The following is a 19,080-nucleotide window of genomic DNA, read 5'->3' as shown; positions in this document are numbered from 1 at the left end:
AAAATCTGCGAAGTAAATCGTTACCAAGAAATTTCTTCACCAATGTGTTTCTAAAGGTGTGTAATAATATGTACTAAAAGGTTGAAATTCAACTCCCGGGGGAAACCTCATAAAAAAAATGATTTGTGTTTGTGTCCCATTAACTTTACTATACAGGAAAAACTACCCAAAATAAATTTGCTTTAAGTAAAATGTGAGGGGTCAAACTAGGGGTTTTTCATGATGCTGAATCCAATGCAAGCATTTGTTTTGCACGAAAAACATTCCATGGGCGACAAATGGCCCCCACAAAACGGTGATAAGAGATGATTCATCACTAAACCATCGTTTTGTGGGTCCGATTTTAGCCCAAGGAATGTTTTTCGTGCAAAACAAATGCTTGCAATGGATTCAGCATCATGAAAAACCCCTAGTTTGACCCCTCACATGCTACTTAAAGCAGATTTCTTTTTTTGTATTTTTATCCTGTATAGTAAATTAATGGGACACAAACAGAAATCAGTTTTTTTATGAGGTTTCCCCCGGGAGTTGAATTTCAACCTTTTAGTACATATTATTTCACACCTTTAGAAACACATTGGTGAAGAAATTTCTTGGTAACGATTTACTTCGCAGATTGGTCAAATATCTTATAAAATCCCCTTACTATTAGAAATGTTCGCTTAAAAAAATAATTAAAAGAAATACATGCATTTAAGGATTTGCCCCCATTTTCACGACTTTTCAAAAATAGCAGATCTACAAGCTCGCAGCCGCGCTGTGAGCTTGTATATCTGCTATTTTTCAAATAATAGCAGATATAAATAATTAAGGCCCCCTCAAACCTGGGCCCTAGTAACTCAGTCCCACTTCCCCCCCTCCCCTTGTGACGCCCCTGTCTGGTGCTCTCAAGCTTGGCCATAATGTCTCTCTGTTCCACTTTCCCCTCTTTGGGATACAACATTGAGAGGCTTTATGCCGCTGCAGAAAAAGCTAGTGGCACACTTTACTGAGGACAACAGTGCCCTCCGTAGTCCATGCAAAGCTATCCCTGTCCATTTTGCCATGCATTTAAATGTATTTATAGGTTTATTTGGACAGGACAGCGCATATTAACGAACACCACACATAAAATGCAGTGTAAATACACCGATTTAGCAAGAATGCTCATTTCCATCCGAAGTCCCCATACAGAAAACAAGCAACATTACAAAAAGAGCACATTATAAACATTACTAAAAGGATACAAAGAGAAAAAAACAACAGTGAAAAAGGCCTAGTTTTGACCATTTTATCTAAGATTTTCCACATGGTAGATTGTCCATGACCCATCCTTTCAGATGGACCATGTAAAGTTCTCTCTACTCAAAAACATTTTAACAAATCTTTCTCTCTGTCTCTCAGGGTAGTCGAGAACAAATGGATCCAAAACACATCTGTCTTTTGAAGGTCTTGTTTGAAACGTTCCCTATATAACGTGCTGTAGGAAGCTTCTGTCAGTTGTGTGGCAGGTAAGAAAAGTTGCTCTCGGAAAAAAAATGCACACACACTCACTTCTAGCCTGGGCCACCTTGACAGAAACTCTCCCCCCCGCCCCTCCTCCCCCTGATGTGACAGCTAACTTCTACACAAGCATTGCCAACTTTTCTGCTGATCAATGTGCACTGTGTATAGGCTACTGTAGATGAAACGCCCTATAGCCAGTGCTGTAAAGTAACTAAGTACATTTAATCAAGTACTGTAACATTTTCAGTATTATTTACTTTGCTGGATTATTTCCAATTTTCAGTAGACTACTTTTACTTCTACTCCACTACATCTCAGAGGCAAATATTGTACTTTTACTCCACTACTATTATTTGACTATAGTTACTTTGTAGATTTTGATTATCATTACAAAACACAGATTAACCACTTCAACTCATTTTGGCCATTTGAAAATAGCAGAAAAAAAGAGAAAACAAAAAGAAAACGCTCCATTCCCATTGAAATGCATTGGCAGAATCCTCCCTCATAGGTAGCCTAGAATAAAATTGTGGTGTGACCGTGACCCAACCAGGGGCGTCAATTGGGTATGGTTGCTAAGGTATGGCAACATGACTGGTGTCCTGCACGCGCGCGACCAGTCATGTTGCCATACCTTAGCTTTTTCTGAACTGACGCCACTGGACCCAACAGAGTATTTCTACATTGCAGTATTGATACTTACTTTTACTTGCGTAAGATATATGAATACTTTTTCCACCACTGGACTGAATGGACCAGCTTTGCAAGCTGGTAAAAAAGAAAAAGGGGGAGAGGGGTTGTCTGTGCGTGTGTGCGTGAGTGCGTGCGTGCGTGTTTTAACTAGGCAGTGGTGGAAAAAGTACTCAAATGTTGTATTTAAGTAAAACTATCAATTCTGCAATGTAGAAGTACTCCGTTACGAGTAAAACTCTGGAATTCAAAATGTACTTGAGTAAAAGTATATATGTAAAAGTACAAAATTATTACAAATAGCAGATCTAGAGCTTGTAGATCAGCTATTTTCAAACAGCATAAAATAGTGCTCAAGTGGTTAATGTTTTATATAATTTATATCTGCAAAGGATCTGAAATGTAGTGGAGTAGAAGTGAAAGTATTGGAAATTGGAAATACTCAAGTAAAGTACAAATAACTCAAAGGTGTACTTAAGTACAGTACTTAAGTAAATGTACTTCGTTACTTTACACCATTGTGTGTGTGTGTGTGTGTGTGTGTGTGTGTGTGTGTGTGTGTGTGTGTGTGTGTGTGTGTGTGTGTGTGTGTGTGTGTGTGTGTGTGTGTGTGTGTGTGTGTGTGTGTGTGTGTTAACTAGGTAGCCCGCAGGCCTCTTGTCAGTCAGTCTACCTGCGACAGAACAAAAGCCTCATTGACATGGGCTAGCAGTACAACAGTGTTTAAGTCTTCCCATTGCTCACTTGACCGTGGTGTTAAGCCGTTAAAAATAATGAGCTTTTTTCCCCTGTTATTATGATGTATCTTGTATGTGTGCAGGTTTGGTCACAGGTATATCTGAGCCACTGCCTCATTCGTTCCAACTGTGAAGGCTGTGCTGGCAACATTTTCCAGGCTGCTTAGCGTTTTACAATGGGAAAGTATTTTCCACAGTTGACCTGACTTTTGCGTCAGGGTTCAATTTGTTAAAGAGGTGGTGCCATAGTTTTGTACTTTTTTCTGTTTTGTATGTGTCCATGCATGCGAGTTAACATTACTCTAAATTAAGACCCCCAGGTGTGGTTATAATTAGGGCTGGGATGCAATTAAAAATTTTAATCTAATTAATTACAGGCTCTGTGATTAATTAATCGCAATTAATCGCATTTTAATCGCACATCGATATTTGACCTGAGAAGCATTTTTTTTCAAGTAAAACACATTTTGTTGTACGAGTGAATCAACAATGAGTTTTTTAAATCTAAATTTTGCATCCACTGGGCCAAGCAAAGCGCTCTGATCGGCTACTTCTCCCTTTGCGTTTGTTGTCTCTTCTTATGATCAGTATGCCCGAAACTGAAGGTTCTGTGGGGCAAAAACTAGGTGCGATTAAAATGAGTTAATTTTTTTAATCGCGTTAATTTTCTGTAATTAATGAATCGCAATTAATCAGTTAAAGTCCCAGCCTTAGTTATAATATTCAACTATGTCTTCCCTGTGTATTTTTGGTTACTTCCTGAAAGCTGAATCCCTTTCGAGACGAAGGGCCCAATTGAAATACACTGATATAATGACATCATAATATCATCCAAGGACAGAATTCAACCCTGCTACAAAATCCTATATCAGATATGGTCCACGGTTCATTGACATGAAAATGATTTAGAACCACTGCAGTCTATTGGGAACATGCTGCATACTGCTGCACCCCAGGGGGTTTGGCACCCCACACACACACCGCGCCACCACCTATGTTGGAACCATGTCCATTCCATTGGACCGTGGCTCACACATCGCATGCAGCTGTTACGCGACAGACAAACTCCGCGGGCACTGTAACGTGATCCCCCGAAATGACCTCATTCAGTCTCACCCAGTTACAGTCAAAAAAAGTTGACGGCAGTCCAGTTCAAAAACATTGGCAGCATTTGTTGACAGGACGGTATATAAGGCCCTCTTGGGGAGGCGCCAATTGGTTTAAATCCCCGTCCCATACAGTATACTGATAACCCAGCTGGCACTGGAGATAATCGTGTGTGGTTCTCATGGATTGTGAGGAGGGTCACGGTGGATGGTTAAAATGTATACTGCTAAAGGCCAACTGTTCCACTATAGAGGGTGCTGTTAGTCCAGTGGCTTAAGGCCACTTTTTCTCAACATTATACCGTTACGAAGCGGATAAAAGCGCCACATTTTGCATGGTGCCTCTTTATATGACCTACTGATGTCTTCTAGCCTATAACTTTTTGGCCTTTAACTTACAGTACCATCTTTTTTTCCCCCTGGATTCCTTGGATCATGAGATGAGATCATAAATGATGATGACAGACAGGGGGTTGGCAGAACCGGGGTCTGGCACAACCAGGTTGACCTGGTCTAGTTTTTATTATATATTATTATTATTTTTTGTGGAAATGTGCTCTCAGAATCTGAGACGATATTGTAAGATCATATTCACCTCAAGTGACCCATTACATCATAGAAATGCTTTATTTAGGCCAAGTGGTCCTGGGGGGGGGGGGGGGGGACTCCAAGGGGTCCCCAGCAAAGGTTTTTCACCCAGTGCCAATTGACTAAGCTGTAATCCTGGGCTCTGCTCTCCCTCTGCCAACCTGAGGAGAGCCCCGAACTGAGCTCATGCTCCTTCAGTGCATGAGGAGTGAGCAGGCCACTTCTTATCCACTGACAGCAGATCTAGCTCATGGCATGTCACTTTGTGCCGCATTGCGAGATGATCTGCATTTTTTAATGTATTTCATGTTTTTAGTTTTTCATGTAAAAAATGCTTAAGTTCTCAAATCTTCTCTTATGGGGCTCTCTGACAAACAGTATTTTAAATGAGGGTCCACTTAGGCCAATTACGCAGAGCAATAAAATCTGCCTAACAACATCATTTGATGTCTCTTTCTCCAACTCCTATAATAAGTTAAAGAGACTATATTAAGTGATTCTCTACCACCATCTATTGGTGTGCAATAATAGTGCATCCATAGGGTGCATCATAATGTTTTTAGGAAAAGCCACACACACACACACACACACACACACACACACACACACACACACACACACACACACACACACACACACACACACACACACACACACACACATATATTTATAATAAATAGGCACACACCAGATAAAGGTCCCTAGTGTAATGTACCATTAATAACAAAACAACAAGCGGACATAATAATTTAGTTTTCTAGTGTAGCTTTTTAGTAGTGTTTTATTAATTTGGTACCCAGGGTTGCTAACCCTCCTGAATCCGGCAGGAGTCTACAGAATGTCGACCCCATCTCTCCTGCGGTGCTCCTGAATTGTCATTTCTCCTGAATTTCTCCTGGATTTGGTATCAAACTACCAGTGTCACAATTTTACCTCTGAAGAGCACATTCGGTGGTTCCAGGATTGGAAACAAATGCTGTCCAGAGATTATTTTGCCATTGGTAGCCTATCTAAAATAGTGTAGAACTTGGAAAGTCATTGTTTGGACTGGCGTGCAGGGACCATGGACGGATTAACCCCCACGAGGGCCCCTGGCCGATAATTTTTTAGGGTCCCCCCAACCCCACCATAACCCCTCCTCCCTCCTGACGCGCACTATCCAGCTTGGATTTTAAGCCATGATGATCATCTGTGGACCAAGAAAGCACCTGTAGACAACAGAGGAGGGGCCCACACATTTGATTTTTGCTTAAAATATACATTTCATTTTTGTAAATTGTCATTGACCACGCGGGCCAGTTCCCCCAAGGGCCCCTGAGAGCCAAGGGCCCCTGGCAACGGCCCCACCGGCCCAATGGTTAATACAGCCCTGGCAGGGACGTGCTGGGCCCCTGATTCAGCCCGGGAAAAAGAGTTGGAGAGGCCCTCATTGCGTGATATAGAGAGAGATCTCTCTCTATAGCGCTGCTGCTACTCAAAGATTTGCCATTTCAGATCATGACAAGTGACAAGCCAGTGGGCCAATTACTGTACATGAGTTATATTTCGTCGTTGTCGGGTGGAAACCTTGTATGTCCAAAACCGTTTGTTCATTTTAAATATGATTTAAACTAGTGAAAACAGCCGATCTACAATCACACAATGCCTCGCACCGTTCGGGAGTTGTCCTGACTCCTGCTTTTCCCAATGGCCAGCATGTCCCTGCTGGCGTGGACCTGATTTAACTAAGTTTAGATAGTCTCCTGCTGTGTAAAACGGATGGGTGGGTAGTGGGTACCTTTGACAGGACCAGGGTTCCCACGGTCATGAAATTCCTGGAAATATTTTGGAATTAGAAAAATATTTTCCAGTACTGGAAATGTTTTGGAATTGATCAAGGGTCCTGGAAAGTCCTGGAAAAAATAGCTATGCATTGTTTTCGGTTATTGATTTTGTTTACTGCCACCATGAATCAACTTTGAGGGTTCCCTGCCACAGTTTCCGTACCTTTTGACGTGGGTACGTGCTTGTCCATCGTGCACAATCTGCATGCACAACGCCACGGTCCATTCACATGCTTTATTTTTGCTACACTGCCTGTCTATGGGCAATTGGGCATTGCACATAGGAGTGAGCGACTCTTTATTGCACTGAATAATTGTTATATAGTCCTGGAAATTGGGTTAAATATTCAGGAAAAGTTTTGGAAATTCATTGGTAAAAATGTTTGGGAACCCTGCAGGACATGTCAGTGTTGAGGACACAAGGTACTATGGTATGCAAGGGATTTTTGGATGCACCAGAGGGCGCTGCATACTCAATCAGTGCAGGGAAATGGGCTTCATAGTTCATAGTAGCAGTAAATGTTTCATATGCAAAAATCAATGAGTAGTGGTTCAATTTAGCTGACACATCATAACAAGACAATTTGCTTCAGATAAATGCTGTCAGCATGAACATCATATAATAGTTATGAAGTAAAACATTCCAAGCACACTGAGACAGCACAGCACCCTTTCCCCCCCCCAACATAAAGCTGCTCTGGGATGCAATTTCTCTGAAGGATTTTCTTAACCCTGACCCTCAGCAGATGTAAATTACACCAAATTGCAGATGTGAGAGCACAAATGTAAGCCAGCGTATATCATTTCTTGAATGTGTCTGTCTGTCTCTGAACCCATTCACCTATGGCTGGAGTCAGGATATGTGCAGTTTGGATGCATTACCGGAGACTGGTGGAATGCCAAGGCTGTGCAGAGACTCTGCTCCATGGTAAACATCAGTCATTAGTGTCTTTTTATGGGGATTCTGTGAGCAGGTTTGAATTTTCAACTCGGTGATTAAACATGTCTGGATTCTCTTCACAACAAACGGGCCCACGAGGCCTTCCCCCCCCACCCCCCGAATTCTCCATAGCTTTGGGACCAGCAGTGGAAAAAAGTACACAAATGTATTACTTAGGTTTAAAAGTATCAATACTGCAATGTAGAAATACTAGGTACAAGTAGATGTTCTGTATAAGTAAAATGTACAACACCAGGTTAGCATTCACCAGCGTCGGCAGGTTAGCATTTCACCAGGTTTGCATTCACCAGCGTTAGTTTTACTGAGGTTAGTGTAAGGGTTAGGGTTAGGGTTAAGGTTAGGTTTAGGTGGTCGGAATAGCAATGTTTCGGAGTGCCGATGTGTAACCGATTTTGTTGACTAAAAACTACCCTTTATCACTGACGAAAACAAAATAAAAACTAAACAAAAACTAAGCTATGATGATTAAATGTATTGATAATTTCGTCAAACAAATCAAAAATAGACTATATGTTAGGACTAGTGGAGAAGGGATCCAGTAGAACTAAAAGACAAGTCATTTTATGTTTGTTTGAGCTTGGGTGTTGCGCTCTGAAAATAGCAGATCTACAAGCTCACAACGCGTCACAGCGCCATGCTTTGTGAGCTTGTAGATCGGATATTTTGAGCTTGCAAGCAAGAGTAAAATCACCATCAAGGCCCACCAAAATACATTTTTCTCAATCAACAATAGATTTTGTCGACTAAAATCTTCTGATATTTCGACGACTAAAACTAGACTAAAACTAAAACATTTCAGACAACTAAAATATGACTAAAACTAATTCAAAATTGGCTTTCAATCAACACTGGTATGTGCAGTGCTTTTGTGAGGAGCCAAAAGCACTCTTTCATTCATTTGCTCTGTTAATGTGTATCTCGGTGGAACCGAGTTCTAGTATGTTTCGTGTTGTAGAAATGCAACCTGCACCGCTAAATGAATCCACATGGATCCCACAAGCTGGCTTGAAAAAAAAAAAAAAAAAAAAAAAAACGGCATGACCCTACTGCCATTCTTTATTAATCAACAGACCGCCCTGAGTTAGTGCGCAAAGGAGGAACCTCATGTTGTAACGATATGCACATGATGCGTGATGGATCGAGACCTGTTTTACTTGCAAAACGCTTTGCAAGTATTGACTTATTTTTCTGTTTGTGAATTAAGATTTTATGGTTGTGGCAACAGCAGATCAGTAAGTATGCTTGCCAGGCTAATATTCAATAAAATAGGACATTTCTATGATACAGTAGGCTGTATCATCATTTGTTTTAAAGACATATATGCATGGCTTTTCTTTACTATTTGACATGCATAGCTTACATAGCTAGATGACCAGAGATCTCTGACTAATGATAACTGTATGTCTAGGGAACTCCAAATGCAATGTGCATGGTACCAAGAATAGTTTTAGTTTAGCTATGAACCCCACAAACGTTTTCCCTATCTCTATAGTAGTAGCCTTGTAAACCAAACAGAAGGCAGGAGGAATCTAGTTTACTAGGCTACTATAGTAGGGCTAAACCAGATTCTATATATTTTAGGCTGCTGTCGTTCAGTGGCGTTGTACTTGGCTCCTCCATATCATTTACCATTCACAATTGAGTTTGAAGCGGGGCTCATCGCCATTATGGCTTGAGGTGGACAATAATGTTACCAAGAAGAGCCAGCCCTAAATGTATACTAGCGCAGTGGTAGCGGGTCAGGAGGGACCTGCTGGGTTCTTTGTAGGTGGGCCAAATGGACCCATACAGGTCTGTAACTCAATCTGTACACTCTCAGAGTTATGGGGTCCTTGAAAAGTCTAAAGGTCTGTGTGTGAGGATGACAGAACATGAGTGGGGTCACTATGCTATCTATCACTATGCCAGACCTCTGGCATAGCTCCAAAGTAGCCTGACAGTGCGTTGCGGGTTCGAGTCCTGATCCCGACGGCCTTTGATGCATGTCACTCCCCATCTCTCTCCCCATTTCCTGTCAACTAGAGCTTGTAGATTGTAGCTATTTTAAAAATACTTTTATACATTTGAAAACTTGAAATGGGACATTCTGCGTACTGAGTACGTTTACTTTTGGTACTTTAAGTACATTTTGATGTACCTTTGTACTTTTACTCAAGTCAATTTAGAATTCCAGACTTTTACTTGTAACAGAGTAGGCTATTCCTATATTGCAGTATTGTTACTTTTACTTTTTCCACCACTGTGTCTCTGCAAGCTTAACACATTGTGGTTGCAGCCAATAAATAGCCTTACCACGGTGCCATTTCTAGAATGATGGCGCATACCCATACAAGGGTAAAATAGGCTTCATTTACGTTCTGATAGAAACCAATGGTGACGTCTAAGTCCAAGTTCTCTACAGTCTATGGTTTGGTATGACGCTATCGCCTCCAGCTTGGGCAGGCATACTCTGCTGTAGCAAACACAGGGCCATGGCAGTTGCACAGATTGTTGGTGGATCTGCGCCCCCCACTTGGAGTTCACTTGGAATTCTCCAGGTGTTTCTTGAAAGGAGAGTGTCCTGTCCAGTGTAACTCCAAAATACATGGGGTGCAGTTTGTGGCAGCTATACCTAGTGTCCCCGTTTAGGCTATGTCACTATAGCCAAATAATGATACGATTCCCAAAGTTTTCACAGATTTCAACGTGCAAATACAGTAAATGACATGACGTTCTTCATGGTAGAGGGTGACATCACTTGATGGTGACCCAGTTTAATTCTAAAGTAAGGCTCTCTCCTCTGTGTCGCTCTCTTTTTGTATGGCCGTGCCGCCCCCACACCACACCACCCCCACCCCACCTCCCGCCATCACATGACTTCCTCGAACCACTTCCTCCACCTGCTGAGATGCTCTGACTCCTCCAATGATTTAAGCAACGTTAAGCAGCCCCGCGGCTGAACCCTCCCTCCCTGCCTCCAGCTCACGTTTCCCTCAGAGTTGCTAACATGGACATATCGACGCCGTCGGGGCATAACCCTCTCATCTCAGACATTCGTTTTTTTGTGATTTTTCGTCACACTGACTGCAGTGTCGTACAAAAGTAGCAAAGAATAGCTACTAGGAATATTTTTTAGAAACATTTTAGACCACTCAAATCGTGTATAAGGGGTCCACGGGCACAAAACAACTTCTGATGGGGGTCCCGCGGCCAAATGGGTATTCATGAAAAAAAGTTTGGGACCTCTGCCAGTGCCCTTTCAGCTTGAGATATTTGGTGATGTTGTGCGCAGGGGCGTCACAAAGGGGGGGGGGGGGGGGGGGGGGGTGAGTGGGACTGAGTTAGGGCCCAAGGTGGAAGGGCCCTAGTAACTTTAGCTATTGAAAAATAGCAGATGTACAAGCTCACAGGGCGGCACCGAGTGCCGCGCTGCGAGCTTGTAGATCTGCTATTTTTGAAAAGTCGTGTGCAAATCTTTGAATATATGTATATGTATGTTTGAAGCGAACATTTATAACTAAAATTTTGCTTCTGGGGGTCCCAGGAACCAAATATTTTGAGATTGGGGTCTGTGGCCCGCAGTGAATCCTTGTACCCAGGGCCCAGAATTTGGTGTGACTCACTGGTTGTGCGTTCTCCCTCCCTCTCTTTCTCTCCCTCTCTCTCTCTGTCTCTCTCTCTCTCTCTCTCTCTCTCTCTTTCTCTCTCTCTGTCTCTCTCTCTCTCTCCCTCTCTCTCTCTCTCTCCTCGTCTCCTTCATTAGCTCAGTGCAGATCTGTGCTACACCACAGGAGGACCTGGCCTCACTCCCCAGTGTGTGCGTGTGAACCATGCAGCCATAGTACCTTCTATCCTCCTCCAACCGAGGCTCTGGGAGCCAGACAGGAGACAATTAGATACTTCAAAGAGCCCCCTATGTGCAGGTGTGAGAGCTCTCGCACACCGATGTATGCAATGTATGGGCGCGTGCACGCATACATGCGCTCGCATGCACGCACGCACACACACGCGCACGCACGCACACGCACTCACACAGCGTGTGCTGCTCAACGGTTGAGCAGCTTGTCAGTTGCGTTGGCCCGTCAACTGTTTCGCTCCTCATGGTGCCATGCAATATTTTTACAACCTTGGACTAGTATTTACACACACACACACACACACACACACACACACACACACACACACACACACACACAGTTACTCTCACACACGATTACACGCTGATGCTTACACACATGGTTATGCATTCACACACGACTACACTTGAACACAGTTGACTCCCAATATGCCCATAAAATACAGACTTTTTGAACTGGTGAGAGCCTGGTACCAGCCTCCAGGGATGAGGAGGACACACTTTTTTTGGACACCACAATTACAGTAATGGCTCTCTAATTACGCTGCTCTGTGCAGAATGACTTAATTGCATTTTGTTTACACATGTGGGGTCTCAATTTCGTGTCTTTCGGGCCTGCCTCTATAAGCTGTTCTGCTGTCGTGTGTGTGTGTGTGTGTGTGTGTGTGTGTGTGTGTGTGTGTGTGTGTGTGTGTGTGTGTGTGTGTGTGTGTGTGTGTGTGTGTGTGTGTGTGTGTGTGTGTGTGTGTGTGTGTGTGTGTGTGTGTGTGTGTGTGTGTGTGTGTGTGTGTGTGTGTGTGTGTGTTGTATAGTAGGGATGGGACGATATGAACATTTCATATCACGATTATTGTGACAAAAGAAATCACGATTTACGATATTATCGTGATAATCGGAAACCATAAATAGCAGATCTACAAGCTCACAACGTGTCGCAATGCGACACGTTGTGAGCTTGTAGATCGGCTATTTTTTGGCAAAGACATTTGATCGAGACTGAAAAAAGACTATCAAGTACATATTCTAAGGCCGGCTTTACACTGCAGTCAAATCCAGCCCAAATCCGATTTGGTTGTCAAATCTGATCTTTTGGCCCGACTTTTCACACAGCATTTGCAAGTGACACAGATCTGATCTGTGCGTTCAGACAGCGTTAGCCCAAAGCTGCTCTGCGGCGACATGTATGCTTTGGTTACCGCGGTAACGACGTAGGCGTCATGACGTTACGTCACTACGTCGACGCTGGTTGATTACGTTCTGATTACGTTCAGGAAATGCGACATAATAGACCATAGTAAACACACGTTAATATTGTTTTTCTCTCTTCTTTTCTTTACTCTTGTGTTTCGCTCTTCTCTCTCGTTTTCACTGTTTAGCTCACGTGTTTTCTCTCTTCTCTTTTGTTTTTCTCATGTGCTCAGTGCGCTGTAATCAAATAGTAAATACTCGCGCTCTGTAATGATGTAATTTACAGCCGCGCTCGGGTCGCGCTGCTCGCGCAGCAAGTGACGCTTGGCCAGTTTGATGTGACTTGCATGTGACCTGCATATAACTCTATGGGGTGGATGTGGTTGCTGCTTTCAGACTGAGTCAGATGTCCTCAGATCCGATATGGATTGGATTTGAAACTACCTCTGGATGTGGTTTTTCAAAATCGGATTTCATGTGACCTGCATGTGACCTGTCTGGATTAAAAAAAAAATCGGATTCCACTTTTGAAGTGACTCAGATCTGATTCAGGCTAGATTTCAGTGGCAGTGTAAAGCCGGCCTATGTACCTTTTACCAATTATAGAGGGTTTAAGTGGTACCCGATATGCAGCTCGGCAAATAAAAGGTGACTTGAACCCAGTGCATGACGGAGGACGATATCACGATAAATTAAATCTCCATTATACGATTATCGTGAGTGTTTTTTTATCACGATAAACGATAATATCGCTTATCGTCCCATCCCTAGTGTATATGTGTGGCATGGCATGGGTGTTTGGCTTCCTTCCTGGCTGGCTTCCTTCCTGGCACTCTTCCGGTCCCTCCTGATTGCAGCTCATTGCCCTCACCTGCTCCTACCACACACCTGTCTCCCATCAAGTCATCAACTACTATCCCGTCTTACTATCATCCTACTATAATATCGTCGTTGTCGGGTGAAAACCTTGTACGTCCAAAACCGTTCGTTTAGCATTTTCCATTTTAAAAATTATTTAAACTATAGTGAAAACCGCCGATCTACAAGCACACAATGCCTCGCACTGCGAGGCGTTGTGTGCTTGTAGATCTGCTGTTTTCACTACTTTTGTGTGACGACCTTGTACAATGAAGCAGGGCTTTACTTTGCGAAAAAACATAAAAGGTTTCCACCCGACAACGACAATATGAAGAAACGTCTGTCCGACCAACATGATCTAAGCTTGCACACAGGCATTGCACACAGGCCGCATTGCACACGGGCCGCCAATGTTTCACTTCTCCCAAATTAAAGCTTAGGGTTTCTAAAAATGGTTCTCGCAGACTATGGGAACTGTAGTCGTGGTTTCAGTCCCATAGCCCGGATGGACGGTGGGCGGAAATGACGGGTATGGACTAGTAGGCCTATAAGTAAGTAAAGTACATTTTATTTATATAGCACTTCTCACAGAGAGAACTCTAAAAGTGCTTTACATAGAGTGAGATTCAAACCAAATCAAGGTATTAAAGCAGTTAGAACAGAAAAAGGTCATTATTGAGAGATAAACTCAGACAGGGCAATCAGACCCTGGCATGATAGCGGAGGGGTCTTTATCACCCTGAAGGCTTATTACATGGCTACATGTAATGGAACGTTTTCATATTTAACTTTACTGCCACTTGGGGGCACAGTTCCTCCATTTTCCTCAAGTTTAGTACCTCCATGTCACCAGGGGGCGCTGTTTATACTGTTCTGCTGCAGCTCTTATGCCACAGGAAGTGTTTTGGAGTTTGACCTTTTCTCCTTGAAAGAATGACAAGAAAAGATCCTTTTTTGGAGTGTTAACAATCCTTAGCCATTCAGTTTGTTTGCACCCCTTTGAGTGGCAAAATAAGTAAGTAAGCAACATTGTGATAATGTGTACTTGACATATTTAGAGATATTTCTATCTTGTATGTTCCTTTGTGATATTTGGCACTGCATGATGATTGTGTTGCCAGGTGTGGCAATAATTCTATTCCCAAGTTTGCAGATGACACCACGGTTATAGGACTAATATCCAACGATGATGAGAGGGCCTATAGGAGGGAAATTGAAGAGCTAACCCTATGGTGCCAGAATAACAATCTCTCTCTAAATGTTAGTAAAACAAAAGAGATCATCGTTGACTTTAGGAAGTCTAAAGTCAATCACAGTCCCTTAACCATAAATGGTTCACCTGTAGACATAGTGGACAGTTTCAAATTCCTGGGTGTTCACATTACAAACTCACTCACATGGTCTCTAAACAGCAAAGGTATCCTTAAGAAAGCGCAGCAGCGATTGTACTTTCTGAGGCGCCTCAGGAGATTTGGCCTGAGCACCAAGGCTCTTGTAAATTTCTATCGCTGTACCATAGAAAGTGTTTTGACAGGATGCATCACAGTGTGGTTTGGTAACGTGACTGTTCAAGACAGTAAACAGTTACATAGAATTGTGAAGAGAGCTGCCAAAATCATTGGCACAGAATTACCACAGCTACACACAATCTATAACACACGCTGTAAGAAAAAGACAGAGAACATCTTAAAGGACAGCAGTCATCCCGCCCATTCCCTGTTCTATCTCCTCCCATCCAAAAAACGTTACCAGAGCATCTCATCGCACACCACCCGTCTCAGTAATAGTTTTTATGCTCAAGCAATCAGGTTGCTTAACGAAGAGATGAAAGCGAGACCTAGGTAGTCATGTGCACTGTACGCAGTTTTTAAACTGTACACTGTTACACTGTATGGTTTTTGTTGTTTTTGGGTTGTCTTGGGTGACTTGTTGTTGTCTTGTTGTTGTGGGTTGATGTTTTTGTGTGTAATAAGGCTGAGAGTGCTCCTGGCACAAGCATTTCATTGTATGTCTGTACCTGTATGGATATGCATGTGACTAATAAACCTGAACCTGAACCTGAACCTGCAGTGTGGGGAACTCTTTCGAACGACCATTATTTCGACCGGAGGGTTAGCGACTCACTTCACAGAGGTGAGGGTTAGAGTCGGGTGTCGAAAAGATGACATGTAGTAACAGCGACATGCTCCCCTGCAGTGTTTGGAAGTTCAGGCATAGGCCTATTTTGAAATCACCTGTTCACATGTGGTGTGGAAGCAACAGTTATTATTATTACCATACTTACCTTGCTTACCTACACAGGTCATCTTCTGCTACCAAATGAAGAGGAGAAAGTCACTTTCTGTCCGGCCTATTCCCAACACTTCGAGTTGTGATGGAAGTCACCATTATACTGAAAAAAACAGAGAAATATTAACTGAACCTAATAGACTTAAAGCCATACTGTGTAAGATGACCAACTAGTGGTCATTAGCCCTATAGCAAACCGCGGTCGCGTCCGCGTCTTTCGGACGTTTTTCGTACCTTCAGACCCCCGCGTCTGCCTCCACCTCGCTGAGATCTATCTTTTAAGGGGTCCCTTGTTCCTGTGCGTTCAGTAATTCCAGAGATACGGACTCCTTCACCCTGCCTGGTAGGCGAAATTACCTAGAGAAGGGATGGTACAAGCGGGCGACAACAAATATGGCTGCCATAGCGACCCCACTTCAAGATGCGCTGTGATTGGCCGGCAGTTGTATAACCCTCGCTGTGATTGGCCGGTAGTGTGATGACGCAATTTTGGCGCGAGATCCGGTCCACGGCAAGGATCTCAGTTTACATATAGAGAAGGCTTTACAGGCTGAAATTCACGGCGCGGATCTTCTAAAACTTTTGTGATTTAATAGTTAGGAGAATTTTAAGATTTGTTTTATAAAAAAAGTTACATAGTACAACTTTAATGTCATCTTTTCAAAATGCATATTTACTGTATAGTTTGTGTTTATATGCTTATTTCGCAATACCTAGAGCAATGTGTCATTATCATCACCAAAGTCTCAGGTTACAAGAGGGAAGGGGGGGGGGGTCAGCTGCTCAGAGAGAGAGAGAGAGAGAGAGAGAGAGAGAGAGAGAGAGAGAGGTAGGTACAGTAAGGTACAGTACAGTAAGATACAGTAGATTACAGTACAGTAAGATACAGTAGATACAGTACAGTAAAATACAGTAGATTACAGTACTGTACAATACGGTACAGCAAGGTACAGTAGAGTACAGCAAAGTACAGTACAATACGGTACAGCAAGGTACAGTAGAGTACAGCAAAGTACAGTACAATACGGTACAGTCAGGTACAGGAGTAGAGTACAGCAAAGTACAGTACAATACGGTACAGTCGTACAGTAGAGTACAGCAAAGTACAGTACAATACGGTACAGCAAGGTACAGTAGAGTACAGCAAAGTACAGTACAATACGGTACAGTCAGGTACAGTAGAGCAGGGGTCTTCAACGTTTTCAGGCCGGGGACCCCCAAACTGATGGGGAGATGGAGCACTGGAGCAGGGACCCCCTACCACCTCGTAGGGGGGGGGGGGGGGGGGGGCTACGACATATTTTTTTATTTTAAACATGTACAAGTTACAGCGAGCAGGGTGGGACGTACGGTACCACTACCATTTCTAAACATACTACTTATTAACTGAGAACCAAAATCTGTCTATTGCATAGTAATCATGTATTCAAGCTATTCGAAATGGATAGAATCATGATTTATTTTTTAACATAAATGTGAAAAATGGCACAAAAAAACAAAACAAAAAAAACATTTTTTGAAATCTTTTCTTTTTTTTCTTCTTTTTTTTAAGCACTAATTTCGCGGACCCCCTGCAGTACCTCCCTGTTGAAGACCCCTGTTGAAGACCCCTGCAGTAGAGTACAGCAAAGTACAGTACAATATGGTACAGTCAGGTACAGTAGAGTACAGCAAAGTACAGTAAGGTAAAGTAGAGTACAGTAGAGTACAGCAAAGTACAGTAAGGTAAAGTAGAGTACAGTTGAGTACATTAAAGTACAGTACAGTAAGGTATAGTAAGGTACAGTAGAGTACATTAAAGTACAGTACAGTAAGGTATAGTAAGGTACAGTAGAGTACATTAAAGTACAGTACAGTAAGCTACAGTAGAGTACAGTAAAGTACAGTACAGTAAGTGGATGGATGGATGGATGTGGATGGATGGATGGATGGATGGATGGATGGATGTGGATGGATGGATGGATGCATGGATGGATGGATGTGGATGGATGGATGGATGGATGAATGCATGGATGGATGGATGGATGGATGCGTGGATGGATGGATGGATGGATGCGTGGATGGATGGATGGATGGATGGGTGGATGTGAATGGATGGATGGATGGATGGATGGATGGATGTGGATGGATGGATGGATGGATGGATGTGGATGGATGGATGGATGTGGATGGATGGATGGATGGATGTGGATGGATGGATGGATGTGGATGGATGGGTGGATGGATGTGGATGGATGGATGGATGGATGGATGTGGATGGATGGATGGATGGATGTGGATGGATGGATGGATGGATGGATGTGGATGGATGGATGGATGGATGGATGCATGGATGGATGGATGGATGTGGATGGATGGATGTGGATGGATGCATGTATGTGGATGGATGGATGGATGGATGGATGGATGTGGATGGATGGATGGATGCGTGGATGGATGGATGGATGTGGATGGATGCGTGGATGGATGTGGATGGATGGATGTGGATGGATGGATGGATGGATGTGGGTGGATCACTGCTGCAACGTAGCTGTGAGCGAAGCAGGCGTGATCTCTAGATGTGAGCGGTCCGAAGGGCCGCAAACCTCTAGTATGGACAACTACCTCTTTGTACTACCTGTTTGGTTAACACATTCCTGACATACAATTTACCTGTTATGTGTGTAACTTGCCTGTAGCATTGTATTCTGTATTTTATTTAATGTGCCTTTCTGTATTTTTTATGTTTCAGTTTGACACTTTCTTGTATTAACTCTTTTACTGCCACAGAATTTAACAAAAAGCTCAATCCACCGCCAGCTAAATTGAGAATTGTCGCTCATCTTTGAAGGCCTACTGGAGAAAATCTGTTTTGACTATAAAGACAACAATGATATGGCAACGAAGAATAGAATGTCTACTTTGTAACAGAAAAAGATTTCGAGTTTTTATCATGTTCTGTCCATTAGCTAGAAGCTGCAGAATATGGCCTAAAAACAGCTCTTTGAGAACATAAAGCTGAGAAAAATGCATTTTTGTGAAAAAGACATTTTCAGGCAGAAATCTCTCTTTAGCCTTTTATTGTTGGCTTCAGTATCATCACACCTATGATCAGTGGTTGTTTACAAACAAATTCAAAAAAATAAAAACAAGAAAAAGTTTTTTTTTTTTTTACACACTTTTAGTGTGTAAGAGCAGTAAGAGCAGTGCAGAACATTGACACAGTGACATGAGATTCAGCCTGAATCCTGCTTCAGCTTTCAGGGTTCTCTTTATCTCACACTTTTTAGGTTGAAGTACAGTACAAATGATTGTCTAGTTTTACGGGGGGTGGGCTGTAAGGTCGCAAGTGACCTAGCTTTTCATTCAGCCTGCACAGGGCCTGGGGCTCCATTCTGTTTCACTACAGCCAGGCTCCTCCGGAAGGGCTCCACCGAGTCTGCTGAACTCTGCACCCCTACCACGTACACAAGCCTATGGTCGATCTGTAAATTATACAAATACATAATTACTATAAAATACATGAAAAATAGTACACCTC

This window comes from Nannobrachium achirus (assembly GCF_963921795.1).
Source record: "Nannobrachium achirus genome assembly, chromosome: 11".
Classification (NCBI taxonomy): Eukaryota; Metazoa; Chordata; class Actinopteri; order Myctophiformes; family Myctophidae; genus Nannobrachium; species Nannobrachium achirus.
This window is presented reverse-complemented; position numbering follows the sequence as displayed.